A 23,719-nucleotide genomic window follows, 5' to 3' on the forward strand; every position below is an offset into this window, starting at 1 on the left:
GTCAAAGGCCTTCTCTGTGTCTATTGAGTTAATCATGTGGTTTTTGTCTTTGGTTCTGTTTATGTAATGGATTACATTTATAGATTTGTGTATGTTAAACCAGCCTTGAATCTCAGGGATGAAGCCGACTTGATTGTGATGGTTAAGCTTTTTCATGTGCTATTGGATTCAGTTTGCCAGTATTTTATTGAGGATTTTTGCATCAATGTTCATCAAGAATATTGGCCTGAAATTTTCTTTTTTTTATAGATTTTGGTATCAGGATGATGTGGGTCTGATAAAACGAGTTAGGGAAGAATCCCTCTTTTTCTATTGTTTGGAATAGTTTCAGACGAAATGGTACCAGCTCCTCTTTGTACCTCTGGTAGAATTCGACTGTGAACCCGTCTGGTCCTGAACTTTTAAAAAATGACTGTTAATTGCTGCCTCAATTTCAGACCTTGTTATTGGTCTATTCGGGGATTTGACTTCTTCCTGATTTAGTCTTGGGAGCGTGTAAGTGTCCAGGAATTTATCCATTTCTTCTATGTATCCATCAAAAAGTGGGCAAAGGATATGAACAAACACATCTCAAAATAAGACATTTACGTAGCCAGCAAACATATGAAGAAAAGCTCATCATCATTGGTCATTAGAGAAATGCAAATCAAAACTACATTGAGATACCATGTCACACCAGTTAGAATGACGATCATTAAGAAAGATGGATGCTGGAGAGAATGTGGAGAAATAAGAATGCTTTTACACTGTTGGTAGGAGTGTAAATTAGTTCAACCATTGTGGAAGACAGTGTGGCAATTCCTCAAGGATCTAGAACTAGAAATATCATTTGACCGAGCAATCCCATTACTGGGTATATACTGGAAGCATTATAAATCATTCTCTTATAAAGACACACACACACGTTTATTGTGGCACTATTCACAATAGTAAAGACTTGGAACCAACCCAAGTGCCCATCAATGATAAACTGGATTTTAAAAATATGGCACCATATACATCATGGAATCCTATGCAGCCATAAAAAAGGATGAGTTCATGTCCTTTGCAGGGACATGGATGAAGCTAGAAACCATCATTCTCAGCAAACTGACACAAGAACAGAAAACCAAACACTGCATGTTCTCACTCATAAGTGGGTGTTGAACAATGAGAACACATGGACACAGGGGGAGGAATAACACACACTGGGGCCTATTGGGGGGTGGGGACTAGGGGAGGAATAGCAGGGAGGTGGGGGACTAGGGGAGGGATAGCATTAGGAGAAATACCTAATGTAGATGATGGGGTGATAGATGCAGCAAACCACCATGGCACATATATACCTATGTAACAAACCTGCACTTCTGCACATGTACCCCACAACTTAAAGTAGTATAATAAAAAAAGGAGTTAATGCCGCAGTATTCCTTGTGTTCGAGACATTAAGTAGAGACATGCAAAGTATAAAAAAGACCCAAATCAAATTTCTAGAGATAAAAATACAATGTCTGAAATCAAAAATGCCCTGGATGGGATTAATTAACGGTAGAGCAGACATTGCAGAAGAAAAGTTTAATGAATTTTAAAACATAAAACAATGGAAACTATTTAAAGTGAAAAACACAGAGAAAAAAAATCTAATTAACATAGCTTCAGTGAATTGTGAGACAGCTTTAAGCAGCTTAATATACGTATCATTAGTCTCCAAAGATAAGGAGATGAAGGAAAGAAGAAATATTTGAAAAAATATGGTAGAAAACTTTTGAAAAAATATGGTAGAAAACTTTTCAAATTTTATGAAAATTATAAACTTATAAATCCAAGAAGCTAAGTAAACCAAAACACAAGAACCACGATGATAACTTCACCCTAGCACATTATAAAAAATTATTATTTTTAAAATAATAATCTGATTTTTATTTTATTTTGCTTTATTTTAAGTTCTGGGCTACATGTGCAGGATGTGCAGATTTGTTACATAGGAAAACGTGGCACATTATAATTAATTTGCTCAAAACCAGTGATAAAATGAAAAATCTTAAAAACAACCTGAAACAGACATAGTACGTACAGGGGGAAACAGATAAAGATGACAGCAGATTTCCTGTTAGAGACAGCATATGTAAGAGGACAGAGGATAAAAATCTCTAAAGAAAAAAGAAAAACTTTCAATCTAGACTCCTTTATTCAGCAAACATACCTGTCAATGATGAAGACCATATGAAAAATTTTCAAATGCACAGCTAACGGAATTCATCTCCAGCAGTCCCTATCTAAAAGAAATGTTAAAGAAAATACTTCAGGCCAGAAGGAGAATAATTCTGGGCAGAAACATGGATTTTACACAATGGAATGAAGACTACTCAAAATTGTTAATTATCCTCATGGATAAAAGTTGCTGGAATAGTTCTTTATATCACATTTAGACAAGATAAAAGTCTAGCCAAAGTAAGATGTTCATCCTTTCCTGATGTAATTCTTTAAGAGCAGAAATTCTTTCCCGTAAGCTACTTATATAAATATCTACCAACCTTCCCTTAAGTCCCAGAGGCCAGCACTGCAAGAAGGGGACCATTATCATTGGCTTAAATTTAGGATTTACTCCAGATTCAAGCAGGAAAAGAATTGACAGCTGAACTAAATTGGAATTCAAGAAGAAAAAGAAGAAAATGTCTGCTAGGTAGGCAAACAACATTGTCTGCTATTGAGGCCATGACTTCTACATGTCTATCTATATCCATCTTCAGTGCTCAGTCCTGGGTCATGAGTGCCTAAATAATTAAATTACTTATATCTACATAAAAATATCTGTGAAAATTGGATCATAGTATAAACACAGGTTGCAAATCTGTGTTTTTAATATGTTGTAAATGTTTCCTCCATCACTAAATATGTTCCAACAACATATTTAATAGGTTTAAATTTAATAGCATTAAAATTTAATGCTATTAAATTTAATAGGTTTGTAGCATTCTATTGAATAGATGTACCATAATTCATTTAACCTAACTTGTAATCCTTGATGTGGGACACTTAGATTGCTATGAATTATTAATAGCTGAATGATAAATATCCTTCTAGACATAACTTTGTGCATATCACTTATTATTTCCTTAAGATAAATTATTTAAAGAAAAGCCGGATCAAAGATGCAGTGCAAATATTTTCTTATAGCAAAATTATACAAGATTACTTTCCTACCACCAGAGTAGGATAATATCACCCTTACCTATGTTTTCTATTGAATTTCTCTAATTTGATAGGCAAAATGTATCTTTTCATTATCTCAATTTTTTACTACATTGACTACCAATGAGGTGAACTATGTTTTTCTGTTTTATTGACATTTACATTTCTCCTTTGTGGATTTCCTGTTCAATATTCTTTGCCTCCTAAATAAAATGATGTTGTAATGCTAACAAACAAAATATGAAAGGAAGAACATATTATTTAAGACACATTAAAGAACAGGATAGACCAAATTACATTACCAGAAAGGCAAATGTCCAGAAATAATAAAAGCTTATAAAAAAATAATACTGGGTACTCATTAGAACTAGCTTAAGGAGAAGAATAAGAATAGATGGATTTTAATTTATATTGTCTGTGATGGATATTGACAACCAGACTGGAAATATAGATCAAACATTGATCAGAAACAACTAAAATCCCACTTAGATTAAGAGTTATCAGAGAGAGCTTACTTTCAAGTAAGTTTAACCCTCTGGGACTCATGGAATCAATTCTCAGTACTAGTACTATGGATTAGATTGCAGAACTTTAAGGAATCTTGCAAAATATGAGGCTTCCTAAATATTTGGAAATTGGTAACTATTACCTTGAGTTTTATAAAAGAAAAAAAAGTAAAATTTGCCTGATTTATGGTATCAGTGCTAAAAGAGATTTGTAGTTTCATCTGATTAGATAAATGACCCCCAATGTTGGTATCTGTTAGAGTAGTACAGGATTCAGCTCTCAGTTCATCCTGTTCATAATATAGTTTGCAACAAACACAATAAAATTTAATGAGAACATATATGCTCTTATGAAAATAAGCCATATGAAAATCATATGGAAATAAATCATCTAAATGATATTAACTGCTTATGTACAGGATTGGGGATAGAATAGTAAAGTATAGTATGTTTAGGAAAAATATATGTTAGGTCTAACATGGCAGAGATTATTTAAAGCAAGAAAAGTGATTTTCAAAATATATTTTAGAGCTTCACATAAACAATTCCACTCTAGAGTGGGCAAAAGACTACCAAGATTATTTTGTCAAAGCCTTCATTTTGCTGATGTCAAAACAGATGTCAAGAGAGGTGAAGTGCCTTTCCTACTCTCCCAGCAAGTTAGCTGCATGATTTAATTCTTTATCATCTATCATGTTGGTATTCTCTCTCTCTCTCTCTCTCTCTCTCTCTCTCTCTGTCTCTCTCTCTCTCTCTCTCTCTCTCTCTCTCTCTCTCTCTCCTCTCGATTACTGTCTTTCTAGATCCACTCTTCAGGGAAAGGATGAGATTTCCTCTGCTGAACGCAATTGATCTTTTCAGAGGAAAAATATAGTCATCTGTCTTGGACTAAAACAAATTTTCAACTGGATTGAGGATTTCTGGGGAAAGAAAACTAAATCAATGATTGGCTCAGTCTGTCAGACTATTGGTATCATTTGATCCCACACTTGGCTCTCTCTAAAGAAGAAAAGCCCTGCCCTGTGAGCTCTATTCCCTCCTCCTGCAGAAAAGGCATTCTCCTATCCTGATGCATCCTCATCTGCTCGGCTGGCCTGTCTGATCTCACCTGCACAAAGTCTTCCACCATTCACTATGCTCCAAAGACACTGGCATTCATACTCTTCCTCCAACAAAGCTATCCTGAAAAACCTTTCTCTATATATACGCTGTTCCTTTGCCTGAAAGCTCTGCCACCAAGTCTTTGGATGACTGGCCAGAGGTTTCAGCTTAGCTGTCACCTCTCCAAAGAAGTCTTCCTTGATGATTCATCCTAAAGTACCTGCCCACTTTCCTGACAACTCTCCATTCCATTATTGTTTTACTTTTTTCATAAAATTTTTCACCATTTGTGATTGTATTTTTATTTTAATTCATATATATATTTACTGTTTGTCCCTCCACACATTCTAAAATGAAAACGTCAGAAGAGCAAAGTCCTTTAACAGTGTTTACTGCTGGATCTGCAGTGCCTAGAAGAGTAGTTGGCTCATGGAAGAGCTCAATAAATATTTGTTGGATAAATGAATGAATGAAATTCCCACTTAGACTGTCTGTCCTTTTTAAGTTGGCATTATAATCGTTGTCTTTATTTGAGCCCCATATTTTGTGCATACATATAAGGATCAGGCAGAGTAAAGGGACTCCTCTTAGGAAACTAGTTGCTATTTAACTAGTACATACCTTTGTACCTGAAATAGAAGTCAGAATTTCAGAGCTTGAAGAACTTCAAGAATCACTGATGATGATGATGATGAAGAAGAAGAAGAAGATGATGATGATGATAGATAATTGAAACCTACAGGAGTGAAGTCACCAGCTCAAAGCAACACTGATATTTTCAGGTGAAGTTGAGACATAATCCAGGCTTCTGGACTTCCAATACCATGCTTTCTCTATGGAACTAAACTCCTTCTCTAAACTAAGAGACAACATACCAACTAACAATGATGGAAAGGATGACAGATCATAGAAGAAAGTCAGAAAAAACAATTGATTAGCAACGTCTGTCACGGGTACAGAATCAAGAAGTGATGATATACACTAACTCTAGTCTAGAAGAGGGTAATAATGTCCAACAGCTTGTAATATCATAAATCAGGAAACCCTAATGGAGCAAAGCCATTATAATTATAAAGGTATTGTTTTTTTTTTACCTCAGAGGAGGAGAGCCATAAGCCTCCTCTTGCAAAGCTATCCTATATAAGAGGTTTTGAGGGGTTTTGTGGTTGCCCCATTTATTTAGGTAAATCAAATCAATTTTCAATGCTCATGGAAGATCTCCTAGGAGAAATGTGATGCAAATATAAGAAGCCATGTTTTTCACAACTGTCACATAAAATTCTATTTTTTGTATGCATGTCAGAGTTATAAAACTGTAGCTAAACATGGATATAGGACTGGATTTGTTCAACATGACGTGTAGAGAGAGTGCTATTAGATAAGACAGTTACATGTACTCTGTAAGAACTCTATGCTTTAAAATTACGGTTTTCAAATATCTCAAACTACGTTCAAGAAGTAACATTCTCATAACTTGCATTTTTGGCAGGGCTTCAAGTTCATAAGTGATTAAACGTGGAATCTTTTTGATAATATTTTGTAAAGATGGAGACTGTCTGCATTTACATTTATGCCACACTTTCATTAGCTCTGGAGTGGTATGACTGTCTTCAAAATGATAAATTTCCAAGTGTTACTTTCTTGCCACAGTATTTTGAACAGAAATTAAGGAGGAGAGGCTATATTATTCAATAAAAGCTTGGAACTAGAAAGCTTAATTCTCTCATACAGTACATGTATAGGTGTGGGGTAATCTGGGAATTTGGTCATCATATGGATGTGAAGGGAATCCCTTACTTCCCTCTATATTGTCAGAACTGAGAGAAATGTCCAGCTGCATTCAAGGACCAGTGCACTTTTCTGAGAAGAAAGTGAGAAGCAACATCAGCAACACCAGACATGGAATTTTAGATCCTTATTAGCAACGGCATCCTGAAATAGTCATTTAACTTCTAATTGTATTGATGATACTGTAATGATAATGTTCTGGCTCTTGCAGAAGGTTGTTATGAGTATCAAAGGGGCTAATGTACATGAAAGTGCTTCCTAAACTGCAAACTACTATTATAAAAGTATTTGTGTATGAAAGAAACACATGGCTGGGTATCCTGGGGTCAAGGTTAAAAATTCAGACAACTTTCAGTATAACTGACAGGGAGCCCTGTTTGTTTGCGTAATTCTGCTCTTTTGGAATTATATATATATAATCTTAGTCTGTTTGGGCTGCTGTAACAGAAATATCTTAAACTTGGCAACTTATGAATAATGGAAATTTATTTCTCACAGTTCTGGATGCTAGAAAATCCAAGATTATGTTGCCCGCAGATCTGGTGTCTGGGTGAGGGCTTGCTTTCTTTTCCAAGATGGCACCTTCCTGCTGCATCCTCACCTGAAGGAAGGGAGGAATGCTGTATCTTCACATGGCAGAAAGGCAAAAAGGGCAACAGGCACAAGCTTGCTCCCTCATACCTTTTTATAAGAGCACGAATATCATCCATAAGGGTAGTGCCCTCATGGAAAATCATCTCATAAAGCCCCTCACTCTTAATACTGTTGCATTGAGGATTAAGTTTCAACATAAATTTTGGACATTCAAACCATAGCATGCATATATATATGGACTGAAGATATCCCAGTAACAGTGAGTATGCCTAGGGTCCAGTTAGGTCTCTAATATCATTTTCCACTAAAAGGAATCAGGGTACTTTGGAGAGATGGCTGATTTCAGGATTAGGGCAGAGAAAATAAAATGTGAGTCTGGTACATCTTAGGTGAGAAGGTAAGGAAGTAAATTATGAGTTTTGTCAAAAGGACACAGAGGTAACTTGAAGGGAATTCCACTAGCCAAATTTGGGGAAATTACTCATCAAAATAATAATAAAATAATTTTTAAAATAATGTACTCTCAGTCATTGAAAAACCATTTGTTCATACTGATAATACATAGATAAATGGGGAAGAAGGAAAAAATGCTATAAAGCCCATTATTGAGAAAATTGACAAAATTGAATATGAACTGCAGATTGAATTATTGTATTCATGTTTCTGGAATTTGCTAATTATACTGTGGTTGCATAAGAATATATTTTCTGAGGAAAAACACACTGAAGAGGGTTAAAATTAAACAACCTATTCTCTATCAGTTCAAATATGTGCATATATACATTTGTGCAATTAAGAGCCTGAAGTCTTCTACTAGGAAAGCATGGACAAGGGTTTGTTTCCTGGTTTTACCGCACATTCACTGCTTTAATTTTTTAATTTTCAGTTTCTTCTTCTGCAACCAAAGTACAAAGGGGCAGGTAAAATGGAGGCATAAGAGGTAAGGGGGGTCTATGTAGAGGAAAAATTCTCTTTAGGTAAACTTTTAAAGTATAATATTCATGCATGAAAGTACACACACAATAAGTGTATAACTTGATGAATTATCACCAAGTGAATCACATGAGTGATTCACTTGGTGATAATTCATCAAGTTATACATCAAAAAATAGCAGATAACATCACCAGCTCCCCGGAAGCCCCTCTCCTGTGCTTATCCAGTCACTGCCCTGATAAGAGTAACTACCACCTTGACTTCTAATAGGATAGGTTAGGATTGCCTGTTTATGAACTTTATATAAACTGCCAACTCATTTCTCTCCACATTATCTTTGTAAGTTCTATGTTGTGTGTACTTTTGGTTCACTTATTTCTTTGCTGCATAGCATTGTGTTTATAAATAAACTACAATTCGTTCTTCATTTTACTGAGGATGGATATTGGGTTGTTTCAAGACTAGGACTATTGCAAATAGTATAACTAAGGACATTTTTGGACATGTCTTTTGGTAAATGTGCACATTTATTTTAGTCATATACCTAGGCTAAAATTGCTGAGTCATAGGATGGGGACACACACACACACACACACAGAATGGATCCTCAAATAATGTTGTTTCGTTCTGCATCATTGTTATAATTTCCTTTGAGGGCAGAGACTCTGTCACCCAGGCTGGAGTGCAGTGGTGTGACCTTGGCTCACTGCAACCTTCGCCTCCCAGATTCAAGCGCCTCATCCTCCTGGGTTGGGTCAAGTAGCTGGGCTTACAGGCACACGAGCTAATTTTTGTATTTTTAGTAGAGACAGGGTTTCACCATGTTGGCCAGGCTGGTCTCAAATTCCTGACCTCAAGTGCTCCACTTGTCTCAGCCTCTCAAAATGCTGGGATTACAGGCATTTTGTTACAATGCTGATGAGAAAAAAAAGTAGATTTCTGGTTGGGGTCACTGTCTGTATAAAGTCTGCATGTTCTCTCCATATCTGTGTGGGTATTCTCCAGGTACTCTCCCACATCCCAAAGATGTGCACATTCGGGGAACAGGTATTTCTACATAGTACCAGTCTGGGTAAGTGTGTGTGTGTGTGTGTGTGTGTGTGTGTGTGTGTGTGTGCGCGCACGCGCGTGCCTTGCTATGGAATGGTGTTCTGTCCAGGGTTGGCTCCCACCTGCACCCCGAGTTTCAGGGATGAGCTCTGGCCACTCTTGACTCTGACCTGGAATAGCAGTTGGAAAATGAATAAGTGAATTGAATGAATACAAATTATTGTCAAAAATTTGTCAAGTGTATGATAATCATACAAATGCTTGGCAATAAAGGATGTGGCCTAAAAGTGCTCAGTGAGCCTGCCATGTTAGTTATTGTTTATTTTTTAACTACGTGGATGTGCTGTTATAATTTTTACTTTGAAAGAGGTGGTGGGTCCTTGATTTGACCCACCACTACTAAACTGCCATCAGTCACTGATTCACCAAAAGTTAAATAATTCTCCTACTTGTTTTTATTAATGTTTCTTAAATACATGTATAGCTCCCTTTTATTTCAATGATTAATATTGAAAGTGTCTTGGATCTTTGTTTAGAAATTGATTTTGTGACCAGAAATATGTGGCAGGAACTTAACTCTTGCTTATATCAATTAGCCTATGGTGAAACTAGTTTTGTTATATGTCATTTTAAAGTCACAGTTTCTAAGAATCTATTAGTGATGCTAAGTGAGCATTTACTATATGTACGTGTGTGTATATTATTTTTTGGCAGATATTACCAAATAGTTTTCTGAAGTAGCTAAACCAATTTCTACTCTCTTTCACAGTATATGAAAATTCCAATTATTTTACATCCTTGCTAATACTTGGTATTGTCCATGTTCCATTTTTGCCATTTTGGTGGGTGTATTACTTTTCTATAGCTATATATAATAAACTACCCCAAACTTAGAGGCTTAAAACAATACACACGTATTATATCACAGTTTCTGTGCATTAAGAGTACAATCTAACTGGGTCCTCTGCTCAGAGTCTTCTAAAACTACCATAAAGATGTTGGCAAGGCTGTGTTCTCATCTGGAGGCTTGACTGGGCCAGAATGTGCTTCCATGTTTATTCAGGTTGCTGGCACAGAGTTTATTTCCTTCCTGCTGTATGACTGACGGTCTTAGCTTTTTTTGTGGGCCATTGGCAGGAAGCTGAGTTCAGTTCCCAGAAGCTGCCCACAGTTTGCAAAGAGGTGGTGGGTCCTTGATTTGACCCACCACCACTAAACTGCCATTAGTCACTGATTCACCAAAAGTTAGGTAAATAATTCTCTTACTTATTTTTATTAATCTTTCTTAAATGCACATATAGCTCCCATTTATTTCAATGTTTAATATTAAAAGTATCTTGGGTTTTTATTTAGAAATTTAGTGATATTTTTGTGACCAGAAATATGTGGCAGAAATATGTGGCATCTGTGCCACCTTCAACACCTTGCCACATGGACTTCCTTAAAATGCCTGCTGACTTCATCAAGCTCACAAGAGTCTCTAGCTCCAGTATGCTAATACAGAGTCTTATATAAGATTACACTAAATAGGAATGACATCCCATCATCTTTGCCATATTCTATCAGTTAGAGGCACATTACAAGTCCTGCCTGTAGTCAAGGCAAGGCAATTACATAAAGGCATAAACACCAGGAAGTGGGGTTCATTGGGGGTCATCTTGGATTCTGTCTGACACAGTGAGCATATTGTAGTATTGCATTGCAATTTTAATTTATATTGAAAGACCATTTTTTCTTCATAACTAATCAAAGAAGAAAATAGTGTTTACTTAGGTAACTTGTTCTAAAATATTCAAATTATTTTTCCTCCATCTTGTTAATTAAATTCCCTCCATTTTGCTTTGCTAGTCTGGATATAGGCCCAAAGTCCAGGCTTCTGCTTTCCCGTCCTAGATAAAGTCTAGCTTACATAAAGGTTTAACATTCTGCCAGCTCGAGTATCTGTGCCATTTTAATTAGACACAAAGGACAGAGACCTGAGTCATAGCAAGAAGTAGTCCAGAGATTTTGGGTACATTTCTGAAATATAAGGAATTCTTATTCAGTTGCCTGGAAATGTGACTTGGCCTCTTCTTTCTTGCTCACTTCCTCTAAATGCATGAAACATCACTCTGCACTATTAAGCAATGGCAATTTTACCCTAGGGGCAACAGCACTTGAGGAGTGAATGCTGGGGTCTCTGAGATTTGTTTATCACTTTTCTTAACTTTCCAAAGTGGTTGGAACCTTCCCCAGAAGGAAGGTACTGAGTAACTATTAAGCATCCTTATGGTTCATATGTTTACTGAATCACACATTATGATGGAATCTTCCATGTCGATCATAAAGAAAAAAGGGAATCCTTATTTCTTCAATATTAAGAATCTTAAAAGTAACCCAGCAAGATAAGAACCGCATTTTTAAATGTTTATTCACTGTAGAAAATACTGTTGGCCAGATGCAGTGGCTCACGCAGTAATCTCAGCACTTTGAGAGGCTGAGATGGGAAGATTACTTGAGCTCAGGAGTTCAAGATCAGCCTATGCAACAGGGTGAAACCCCGACTCTACAAAAAATAGAAGAATTAGCTGGTCCCAGCTATTTGGGAGGTTGAAATAAGAGGATCACTTAAGCCCAGGAGGTCAAGGCTGCAGTAAGCTGTGATGGCACATGCCACTGTACTTCGGCCTGGGCAACAGAGCAGTAGTAAGTCCCCATTAAGTCTCTGTCTCAAGAAAAGAAAGAGAGAGAGAGAGAGAGAGAGAGAGAGAGAGAGAATATTGTCATAGATTAAATAATACAACCAACTGTAATAATACACAATAAAGTGACAGTTTTTAAACCAAATAATACCAAGGTGATTTGAGAAAATAATTATTTGCGTACTCAATGCTTTCCCTTTTTTTTTTAATTGTACTTTAGGTTCTGGGGTACATGTGCAGATCATGCAGGATTGTTGCATAGGCACATACATAGCAAGGTGGTTTGCTGCCTTCATCCCCCCATCACCTATATCTTGTATTTTTCCCGTTGTTATCCCTCCCCACCCTCCCCACCCCCAGTTGTCCCTCCCCTACTCCCCCAACACACTGCAGTGTGTGATGCTCTCCTCCCTGGGTCCACATGTTCTAATTGTTCAACACCCGCCTATGAGTGATAACATGTGGTGTTTGGTTTTCTGTTCTTGTGTCAGTTTGCTGAGAATGATAGTTTCCAGGTTCATCCTTGTCCCTACAAAGGACAAGAACTCATCATTGTTTATGACTGCATAGTATTCCATGGTGTATATGTGCCACATTTTCTTTATCCAGTCTATCGTTGATGGACATTTGGGTTGGTTCCAGGTCTTTGCTATTGTAAACAGTGCCACAGTGAACATACATGTGCATATGTCTTTATAATAGAACAATTTATAATTCTTTGGGTATATACCAGTAATGGGATTGCTGGGTCAAATGATATTTCTATTTCTAGATCCTTTACGAATCGCCACACTGTCTTCCACGATGGTTGCACTAATTTGCACAACCACCAACAGGGTAAAAATGTTCCCATTTCTCCACATCCTCTCCAGCATCTGTTGTCTCCAGATTTTTTAATGATCACCATTCTAACTGGTGTGAGATGGTAACTCAATGTGGCTTTGATTTGCATTTCTCTAATGACCAGTGATGATGAGAATTTTTTCATATGTTTATTGGCCTCATAGATGTCTTCTTTTGTAAAGTGTCTGTTCATATCCTTCACCCACTTTTGAATGGGTTTGTTTGTGTTTTTCTTACAAATCTGTTTTAGTTCTTTGTAGATTCTGGATATTAGCACTTTGTCAGATGGGTAGATTGCAAAATTTTTTTCTCATTCTGTTGGTTGCTGGTTCACTCTAATGATTGTTTCCTTTGCTGTGCAGAAGCTCTGGAGTTTAATTACACCCCATTTGTCTATTTTGGCTTTTGTCGCCACTGCTTTTGGTGTTTTAGTCATGAAGTCCTTGCCTATGCCTATGTCCTGAATGGTTTTGCCTAGGCTTTCATCTAGGTTTTTTATGGTGTTAGGTCTTATGTTTAAGCCTTTAATCCATCTGGAGTTAATTTTAGTGTAAGGTGTCAGGAAGGGGTCCAGTTTCTGCTTTCTGCATGTTGCTAGCCAGTTTTCCCAACACCATTTATTAAACAGGGAATCCTTACTCCATTGCTTGTTTTTTTCAGGTTTGCCAAAGATCAGATGATTGTAGATGTGTGGTGTTGCTTCTGAGGCCTCTGTTCTTTTCCATTGGTCTATGTCTCTGTTTTGGTACCAGCACCATGCTGTTTTGATTACTGTGGCCTTATAGTATAGTTTGATGTCAGGTAGCATGATGCCTCCAGCTTTGTTCTTTTTGCTTAGGATTGTTTAGGCTATGCAGGCTCTCTTTTGGTTCCACATGAAGTTTGAAGTGGTTTTTTCCAGTTCTGTGAAGAAGGTCAATGGTAGCTTGATGGGGATAGCGTTGATTCTATACATTACTTTGAGCAGTATGGCTATTTTCATGATGTTGATTCTTCCCAACCATGAGCATGGAATGTTTTTCCATCTGTTTTGTCCTCTCTTATTTCATTGAGCAGTGGTTTGTAGTTCTCCTTGAAGAGGTCCTTTACATCCTTTGTTAGTTTTATTCCTAGGCATTTTATTCTCTTTATTCACTCCATTGTGAATGGGAGTTCACTTTTGATTTGGCTGTTTGTCTGTTTTTGGTATATAGAAATGCTTGTGATTTCTGCACATTGATTTTGTATACTGAGACTTTGCTGAAGTTTCTTATCAGTTTCAGGAGATTTTGGGCTGAGATGATGGGGTGTTGTAAATATATAATCATGTCATCTGCAAATAGAATCAATGCTTCCTATGTCTAGAAAACATAAAAGCTCCTCTCTATATATATTTATCAAAGCTATGCATATATTTTTATATATTTACCAAAAATCTCCTCTTAGAGAGATACATATATATTTAAATGTAAATATTTAGCAATATATACATATTTAGATACATATATATATATATATATGTATATTTACCTATGAGAATCTTTTGAATGTTTGATAACCTTATTAACAGAAATGTATAGAAGGAAATTGACCTTGTGGGAAATACATTCTCAAATATAGCAATATATCCATAGAAAATTGATTGTATCTAACAGGATATGTCACAAGAATAATTCCACCTGAAGCTGTCTTTGAGTCATCTTTATAGTAAGACTAAAAAGAAATTTATTCAGATTTGAATTTCCTGGCAAGGAAGTGCAAAATAAATGCCAAAATATTCAGAACTCTGAAAAAAACACCTAAAAATTATTTATAATGAATAACCTTCAACTATCATAAGCAGTAAATTTGAATTTCTGCTGAATATGGAAAATTATTAGTCCTTAAATCTGATTTTAGAAGCAAAAGTCATAGGCAACAAACTGACACAAATCCATGCAACAAACTCAAGGAGTAATAAGTGATGATCAAGTTCTATTGTATTTATGAAAACTCAGGGAGTCAGTCCATTCTACATTACCTATTTTCAGCATTTCTTTATGCTCCTTTGATAAAAGGTCCTTGGAAATAATTTTTCAACATGCATTTGTTCTATTCTGTTGGGTATGCCCAAAGCTAAAATTTTCCTTTGAAATAACACTCTTAAAGAAGACTATATTGATAGAGCTAACAATTTTCAATTAACTGGAAAAAGAAAGTTATATCCCTGGAGAATTAGATGAATATCAAATAAGCAACTATAAATTTCTCTTTTAAAATAATGATGATTTTCATTAACTCTGGCGTGGTATACTATGAGCTCTGGCATCATGATATGGTGACAGAAAATGGGGCTGAGGAATTTGAATCTCTTCACTTTCTAGTTTAAGGCAAACTAATGTAAATCACCCAATAGGTCAGGAATATACATATTTTCTTTCATTTATTATATATATATATATATATATATATATATATATATATATTCTCAAATCTTCTTAAGGTTTTTGCAAGATGATATTATTACCAATATACTAAATATTATCATCTCTATTTGCTAAAACAAACAAACAAAACAACTAAAGCTTGAAAGCCCCAGGGTCGCATGACCAGTCAGTGATAGAGCTAGAATCCAAACCTGGCCATGTGTGGTTCTAAATCACATTGCTTTCCACTGCTAAGAAAGCTCTTTTATTTCATTGTTTTGTAAGGTGACATTCCTGATGTGGTCAATCTTCCCCTCCTTGACTTATTGTTACTAAAAGCCCCTGTGATTGGTTCAAATCATTGAGTACAAATACTAACATTCTTAAAGTGCAAGCAGGGTGAATAAATATCCACAAGGTTCTTGAGGCTGGGCTGTGCCAGAAGACATCTAGAAAGGTGCTAGTTGGGCTTTGCAAGTGCTCTGCCATTCAGCTCTAACTTCTCTAAGTTCTGTTAAAATTTAGTGTATACCAGGTCTGCCGCCAGTCCTGAGAGCAATGTCAACACTTGATCTAGCCTCTCCCAACACTTTTTCTTCTCCCTTCCATTGCTTCTCAAACCAACGTGCAAAATCCAGGCAAGCAGTTTGATGATGATGTGCCAAGGTGTAGTTTTCTTTGTATGATTAATGCTTTGGATTCACTAAGATTTCCTCTTTCTCTTAATTAAAAAAACATTGTGTGAGAATATAGAAGGTATATGTATTTATGAATTCCATGAGTTATTTTGATCCAGGCATGCAATGCGTTAACAATCACATCAGGGTATGTGGTATATCCATCACCTCAAGCATTTATACTTTGTTTTACAAACAATCCAATTATACTCTTTCAGTTACTTTTAAATGTACAATTAAATTATTTTTGACCATCGTCACCCTGTTGTACTAGCAAATACTATGTTTTATTCATTGCTGAGATTCTTAAATCTGTGGACTAATACTTTTTACCAGTTGCAGAAATTGTGCAATAGTTATTTCTATGTTTTACTACTGCCACAGTCCCTCTCTTTCCTCCTTATGGGGCTCCAATTACAGTTATGTTAGGGTTTCTGGCTTACTCTCATGTAATTCTTATAATTTCTTCTGTTATCCTGCCTCTCTTTGTGCTCTGTTTTGAATATTTTCTATTAACTTGTCTTGGTGAGTTCAGTAATTTTGTCATTTGCTATATACTCTACATTAAAACAAAAAACAACAAACAACTTTTTTGAGATATAATTCACATACCATAAAATTCACCCATTTGAAGTGAAATCAGCTAGGGGGAGAATGCAGTTTGAGAAGAGGGTCCAGGGACAAGCCATAGGCACAGGCATATCTGGGAAGGCTGGATTAGCAAGTGGGTCCTGCCCAGCAACACATTCCTGCTCCTATGTGCAGAGTCCATGTTTCTTGTGCACTTCCTGTTACGTTCACCTTTCTGGGTTTTTTGTTTCTGGACAAAGCTTGCTTTAAACTTAAATCTATCCCTACCTCTGCCTTGCATTTCAACCCAAGATACTTTTTTTCCCCAGATCTCTATCCCCACAAGGATCTCAGGTGACAAGTGAAACGAGTAACTGATTCACTTAATGTCTTAATATAATGTGTTACACATTACATATTAATATGTATGTTGTTCTGGCTGTTTAGAATGCACCAGAAGATTCCTAGAGATGAAATACTGTAACCTATATTTTCTCAAGGAAAGATTCGTGGACCATTTTCTTAAGGAGTGCATGTAAAAATGCACATGTCTGGGCTTCATGCCAGACCTACTGAATCAGAATGTCTTGAAATGAGGCTCCAAATCTAAGCTTTTACAAGCTCTCCCCAGCTAGTTCTTACGGACCTTAGAGTTTGAAAACCAAAGCTTTAACGCATAAATATAAATCTCAAATCTATGGACTTCAAGCCCAGGTCAGATGAGCACAATGGAATTGCAGAAGTCTCTAAGAGTTTCAGCTGTGCCACTCAGACTACACTACTGTGCCACCACCAGTTTCAACATTAAGCAAAACCAACTGAGTTTTAAGTAAATGAATATTTTTACAATACATGTATAAAATTCAACTGTACATGGACTCCTGGGGAGAGTGGAAGGAAATGAAAATAGTCCTTAATATTTGAATGGTAGAAAGGATCTGCAGGACCAGACTTCTATTCTGGGCCAAAAGAGATAGAGAAAGTAGTTTGGAAATGATTAATTTAAAAGGATACATCCACTTCGAGGCTCAGCTAAGAGCACTGACGGAGTGGCTGGAGAGCATCATCACACAATATGAGTAGGGCTGGCGCAAGGCTCTTGTCAGCCTTGAGCTTCCAAAGTGTTTTCTACATGACTCCTTCATTCTGTGTTTAACACTATCAGCCTAGAATTCCCTTAAGGGACATTAAAACTAATCTTAGCATGACATAACGGCTATCTCCTGTATTGCTGACCTTTAGTTAAATAAATATTTTCAAAATGTGTGTGGGGTGGTTGCATGTGATTGAAAAGGCTTTAAGAAAGGCAAGATAATGTGTCTACTAGGTACTTTGTTCAGACTCTAAAAATCTACTCTAGTTAGTTTGTGTTATCGGTCTTTTTTGGTAATCTGCCTCTTTGCTTCTGGTGTCTTGGTGACATGGCTCTGCAATTTCTTTTTGTTTGTTTGAGAGAGCATCTTGCTCTGTTGCCCAGGCTGGAGTGCAGTGGCACAATCTTAGTTCACTGCAGCCTCTGTCTTCTAGGTTTAAGCAATTCTCCTGCCTCAGCCTCCTGAGTAGCTGGGCTTATAGGCACGTGCCACCATGCCTGGCTAATTTTTGTAGTTTTAGTAAAGACAGGTTTCACCACATTGGCCAGACTGGTCTTGAACTTGTGAGCTCAAGTTTTCTGCCTGCCTCAGCCTTCCAAAGTGCTGGGATTCCTGGTATAAGCCACAATGCCCAGCTGACTCTGCAACTTCTAAATAGACAACTCTGGTACATTCATCGTTGGTAATCTAGCAGTGAGAAAATAATGGAAAGCTACTATTACTGTAATATTTGTCATAATTTATTTAAAATCATGGTCTATATAGTACAAACACTAAAATGTGTAAGAGAATACTTCAAATCCCTTAGGAAAAAAATAGGATAATATATTTATGACCTCAGGATCGCAAGGAATTTCAATGAGGCACAAAAAGCCTAACTGATAAAGGAAAAGCCTAATAAATTAGATCCCATCAAAACGTAAAACTTCAGCATGATACAAGACCCTATAAACAAAGTTAGGCTGGGCGTGGTGGCTCATGCCTGTAATCCCAGCACTTTGGGAGGCCAAGGCAGACAAATCACAAGGTCAGGAGATCGAGACCATCCTGGCCAACATAGTGAAACCCCATCTCTACTAAATATACAAAAAAATTAGCTGGGCATGGTGTCACATGCCTGTAGTCCCAGCTACTTGGGAGGCTGAGGCAGGAGAACTGCTTGAACCCAGGAGATGGAGATTGCAGTGAGCCAAGATTGTACCACTGCACTATGGCCTGGGCCTGGGTGGCAGTGCAAGACTCCATTTCAAAAATAAATAAATAAATAAATAAAGTTAAAGGCAAGTTAGAAAGTTAAAGCCTGGGCCTGGGCAGCAGTGCAAGACTCCGTCTCAAAAAAAGAAAAAAAGTTAAAGTCAAGTAGGCAAGTGATAGATTGGGAGAAGATATTTGTGACACATAATACAAAGGTTTAGTATCCGGAATACACAAAGGCAGCATACAATTCAATAAGAAAAAGAAAAAGAACCCGACAAAGATGCACAAAGGCATTCTCATTGTTCAACTCCCACTTATGAGTGAGAATATGCGGTGTTTGGTTTTCTGTTCCTGTTTTAGTTTGCTGAGAATGATGGTTTCCAGCTTCATCTATGTCCCTGCAAATGACATGAACTCATCCTTTTTTATGGCTGCTTAGTATTGGGAGGGAAACATCGCACACTGGGGCCTGTCGCAGGGTTGGGAGCTAGGGGAAGGATAGCATTAGGAGAAATATCTAATGTACATGAAGTGTTGATGTGTGCGGCAAACCACCATGACACGTGTGTACCTATGTAACAAACCTGCACGTTCTGCACCTGTATCCCAGAACTTAAAGTATAATAAAAAAAAAAGAAAATGCACAAATGCAGTTAGCAGGCAATTCATAGAACACAAAATTCAAATGACCCATAAACTTATGAAAAAGTGACTAGATTCACTAGTATTGAGGGAAATGCAATAAAAGCCATGAGATACCACTTCTCATTCATCAAAGGAGGAAAAATAAAAATAGCTGAATGGACTGGACGTTGCAAACTACAGAAACCAACCACAGTTACTTTATGCAGAAAACGAAGGCATGAAATTCTACCAGCTAACAGTTACTGACTGCTGACTGTGGGCAGCCACAGTTTCGAGTACTTTACAGGTATTTGCTTATTTATTCCTCACAAAAGCCTGTAAGATAGATGCAATTATTTCCCCCTTGTAATAGAGAAGGAAGCAGAGTCTCTGAGAGGTTAATTTGCCCAGGGTTATGGAGCTAGTTTGTCAAGAAACAATGGGTTCAACATAGGCATCCGGTTTCCAGAGTTCTTCCTCTTTAGAGCTGCACTCAGCTATCTATTAGAAAACTCAGAGTCTATGGGAAGACCAGGAACCACATCCCAAATCACATCATTCAACAGCACTGACACTCCACAACTGTCAGAAATCCTGACTAATGACCACTATTTGTGTCACCAATACCAGCACCAATCCCAGAATGTTGCTTCTGGAATCCCTTGTCTCTGAGGCCTCTGAAGAATGGATGCAGCTACTGCCAAGAGTGGCTTCCAGGGAGCACCTGCTTCCTGTTAAGTCACTGGCTTTCCATTCATGATCTGATTTGGGTGCATCTGACTGGTAAAGCCTAGGAAGGGCGGGAAAGAGGATATCTCATGTCTGTAGTGGAAGGTGGGGACTCATAATTAGAGATTCTCCAGATATGGAAAGGATAGTAAGGGTGCTGGGTAGCCAAAACTAATGACAAATATTTACTACGCTGACTGCTGTGTGCTGAACAGGAGGCAGAAAGACAAGGACCTGTGGTAGAGCTGTAAGTGGTACAGCTGATACACAGAGTATTTTGGTAATATCTAGTACAACTTAAAATGTACCAGCCTCACAGTATGTATTTCTAGAAAAACTCCAGCACATGTGCCCAAGAAGATAAGTAAAAGATGCCAACGGCAGCAGTGTTTAAAATAGCATACTATTAGAAGCAGCCTGACTTCCCATCGGCGAGTAAGTAAATTATGTTATGTAATTGTCTACTGAAAAATTACACAATTTATGCATTTAGAAAAGAGACTTTCTTTCTTTCTTTTTTTTTTTTTAAGACAATATTTCACTCTGTCACCCACGCTGGAGTGGAGGGGTGTGGTCCTAGCTCACTGCAGCCTCAAACTCCTGGGCTCAAGCGATCCTTCCACCTCAGCCTCTTGAGTCACTGGGACTACAAGCATAGGCCACCATGCCTAGATACTTGAAAAGGTTTATTTAGGGACATAGGTCTTGCTATGTGACCCAGGCTGGTCTTCAACTCCTGACCTCAGGCAATCCTCCTGCCTTATTCCTTTAAAGTGCTGGGATTACAAGCATGAGCCACAGAGCCCAGCCCAAGACTTAATTTTTTTCTAAAGGGCTACAGTCTGCAGGGTAGCCATTCTGACAGGCTGGGTGTAACCTCTGACACAGATTGTTAGAAGGCCCTTTAAAGGAGGAGGGATTGGGGCGGGAGCTTTATGCCAAACGGGTTGGCTAAACATACATATTCAACAGATTATAGGAGGAACTATGAACCTTCCCAAGAGGGACCACGACACACATGTACCGAACAAACATGCATGTTACATGAGTCCCATGTTCACTTTGGGGGGGAGGCTTAACATTAAACTGCATTATGATTAGGGCCTATATGTCAAAAGGTGAAGCAGGGACACATGGCACTCAAGTGAAGAGACTCTATAAACCAGCCAGAACCAGTCCGTGGTCAGTGGTTTCTTATCAGGAGAAAGTGATTGAAATCAATCTTTTGTCCAATCAAAGCTCTCGTTATGGCTTGTGGAACAGGGAGTCAATTTGTCAGTACCTGGCAGTGAATGAGCTGCAATTTTTGTTTGTTTGTTTGATGTTTGCGACAAGGTCTTAACTATATCACCAGACTAGAGTGCAGTGACTCAATCATAGCTCACTGCAGCCTCGAACTCTTGGCCTCAAGTGATCCTCCCACCTAAGCCTTTTAAAGCACTGACTGGGATTACAGGCATGAGTCACCATGTCCACCCCTGCTATTGTTTTAATATTGCTTATCTAGAGGCCAGTGCTTGTACAGCTGCTAGAGAAAAAGAAAAACCTTGTGGCAGTTAGAACACAGTGTATTCCTAAAGTGTGGTGTTGGGGTTGGGTTGCCCGACGTGGCCTTAGCGCCTGTATAATTTGGTATCTTATTGCTAGAGTCTGTTCTGTCAGTCTTATGATCTCTATTTTAACATTAATGCTGGTCAGCTGTTGCGTCTAAACTGGAAAAGGGGGGGGGTATAATGAGGCGTGCTGGACCTCCTGTCCCATCATGGCTGGCACTCAGCTTTTAAGGTTTCTCTGGGGTCCCCTTGGCAAAGAGGGGGTCCATTCTGGCAGCTGGGGGGAGCTTAGGATTTTATTTTTAGTAATTGGTACAGCTGATATGGAAAGTATTTTGGTAATATTTAGTACAACTTAAAACATTCCCGCCTTGCAGTATGTATTTCTAGAGAAACTCCAACACATGTGCCCAAGAAGGTATGTAAAAGATGCCAACTGCAGCAGTGTTTCAAATAGCATACTATCAGAAATGACCTAACTTCTCATCAGGGAATATGTAAATTGTGCAATGGAATGAAATATTTTACAGCAGTTAAAGTGAATGACGTAGATCTACACGGTTGTCCTTAATACCGTGATGGTGAATTAAAAAGTTTCAGAAATGGGAGATACCATATGAGAGCACTTATGTAAATTAAAAACAAACAAAAAGAGCACATAAATGACACATCACATTCATGATCATTGACATCGGAGTTGCCTCTGGGAAGGAAGGGAGAAGATTGGGACAGGGGAGGGAGACGAAGTTTTAGCTTCATTTGAAATATTTTATTTCCTTTATCAAATTTGAAAGACAGAAGCAAAATGTTAAAATGTCAACAGGATTTGTTGATTTTTGATGATGAGTACATAGAAGTTTGTTAATTATTTTTCTGTATATTTATAATTTTCTAAAGAAAGTGAAAAAGTCATGGTTATTTAACTATATATTTGAGTTTTGGGTTCCAGCTAATTTGATCCAGTTTTTCCAGAACTGTTTTATTCTGTTTCATAGGCTCCTCTTTTGGACAAGTAAAGAGCACAACTTTTTTTTAAATTAATACTAAAGCTATGTAATCCATATAAAGGTAGTATCCCATTTTGATGACTACAGAGATTTGTTCATTTTCTAGGATATTTAATATTAAAGGTTCAGATATAATCTTTCTTGAAGGTATAGTCTATATTTAACTATTTGTTCTTTGTATAATTTGCCAAAAGTGAGTTATCTGTTGCCTTCTGGCTAATGAAGATAGAATTCACCTGGTTGTAGAGAGTAAAATCATTTTTCTTTAATGAATGAAAGAAAAAAAGACACTTTTAGACTTAGTTTTATTTCAGTTACAAGAGTATTAAAACCAAACATTATTTCATTGAAGGATTTAAGCAGCAGAAAATGGAGAATGTTTGCTCCTAAAATATGTGTTCAGAATATCCTTGCATCTGTAGTGTTAAAAATAGATGTTGAGCTACTTATCACCTCCCTAGATATTCTATTTTATTGATCAAGTTCTTTGAAGAATTTGACATTTCAGTAGGATCAACAGTCTCTAATATGGAGAAAATTTAGTGAATTCCTACTAGATTTGGAACAAACAATATGCTGTGTATGCAATCACTTAAGGTTCCTCAGGAAAGCTGACATAAATATCCATTAGATTCCACTTGGAGATTAACCTATTAATAGATTTTCAGAACCACAGAGATGTGAGAAAATAAATCTAATCTTTCTGACAGAGGCTCAGACTACTAAACAAGTATCAGCTTTGATATAGAAAGTGATTACAGTTCATGGCTCAAACTTTTTGCAAAGAATAGATAAAATAATCTTATGCCTATCCACACTGGTAAAGAGATATTTTCACAGATTTTAAACCTGTCTTCAAATTATATTGAAGGGGCCACGCCAGACATGGAGAGCAAGTGTTCTCTATTTCCACGATCATCACTTCTAGATTTAATTGTATTAGTTGATGCTAGTTAGAACAAGCTAAACGTTAAGAAATCATTTAGAGGAATGATAGTGAAAAGCTGGAAAACAAAGATTAAGAGCTACAACTTACACTAACTCTCTTCTGGAAGGTTTATAAAACAAGATTAATAGTTATCAGCTTCAGATAGCAGGGTACCATAAAGGATAATTAAAACTGGTATTTGGTGGCATTAAAGATATATTGGAATGGTAAACAGTGATTATCATTCTGTTCATGGTAACAGTAATATCCTGCAGTGATTACCTCTGG

This window comes from Saimiri boliviensis, chromosome 7 (assembly GCF_048565385.1).
Source record: "Saimiri boliviensis isolate mSaiBol1 chromosome 7, mSaiBol1.pri, whole genome shotgun sequence".
NCBI classification, from domain to species: domain Eukaryota; kingdom Metazoa; phylum Chordata; class Mammalia; order Primates; family Cebidae; genus Saimiri; species Saimiri boliviensis.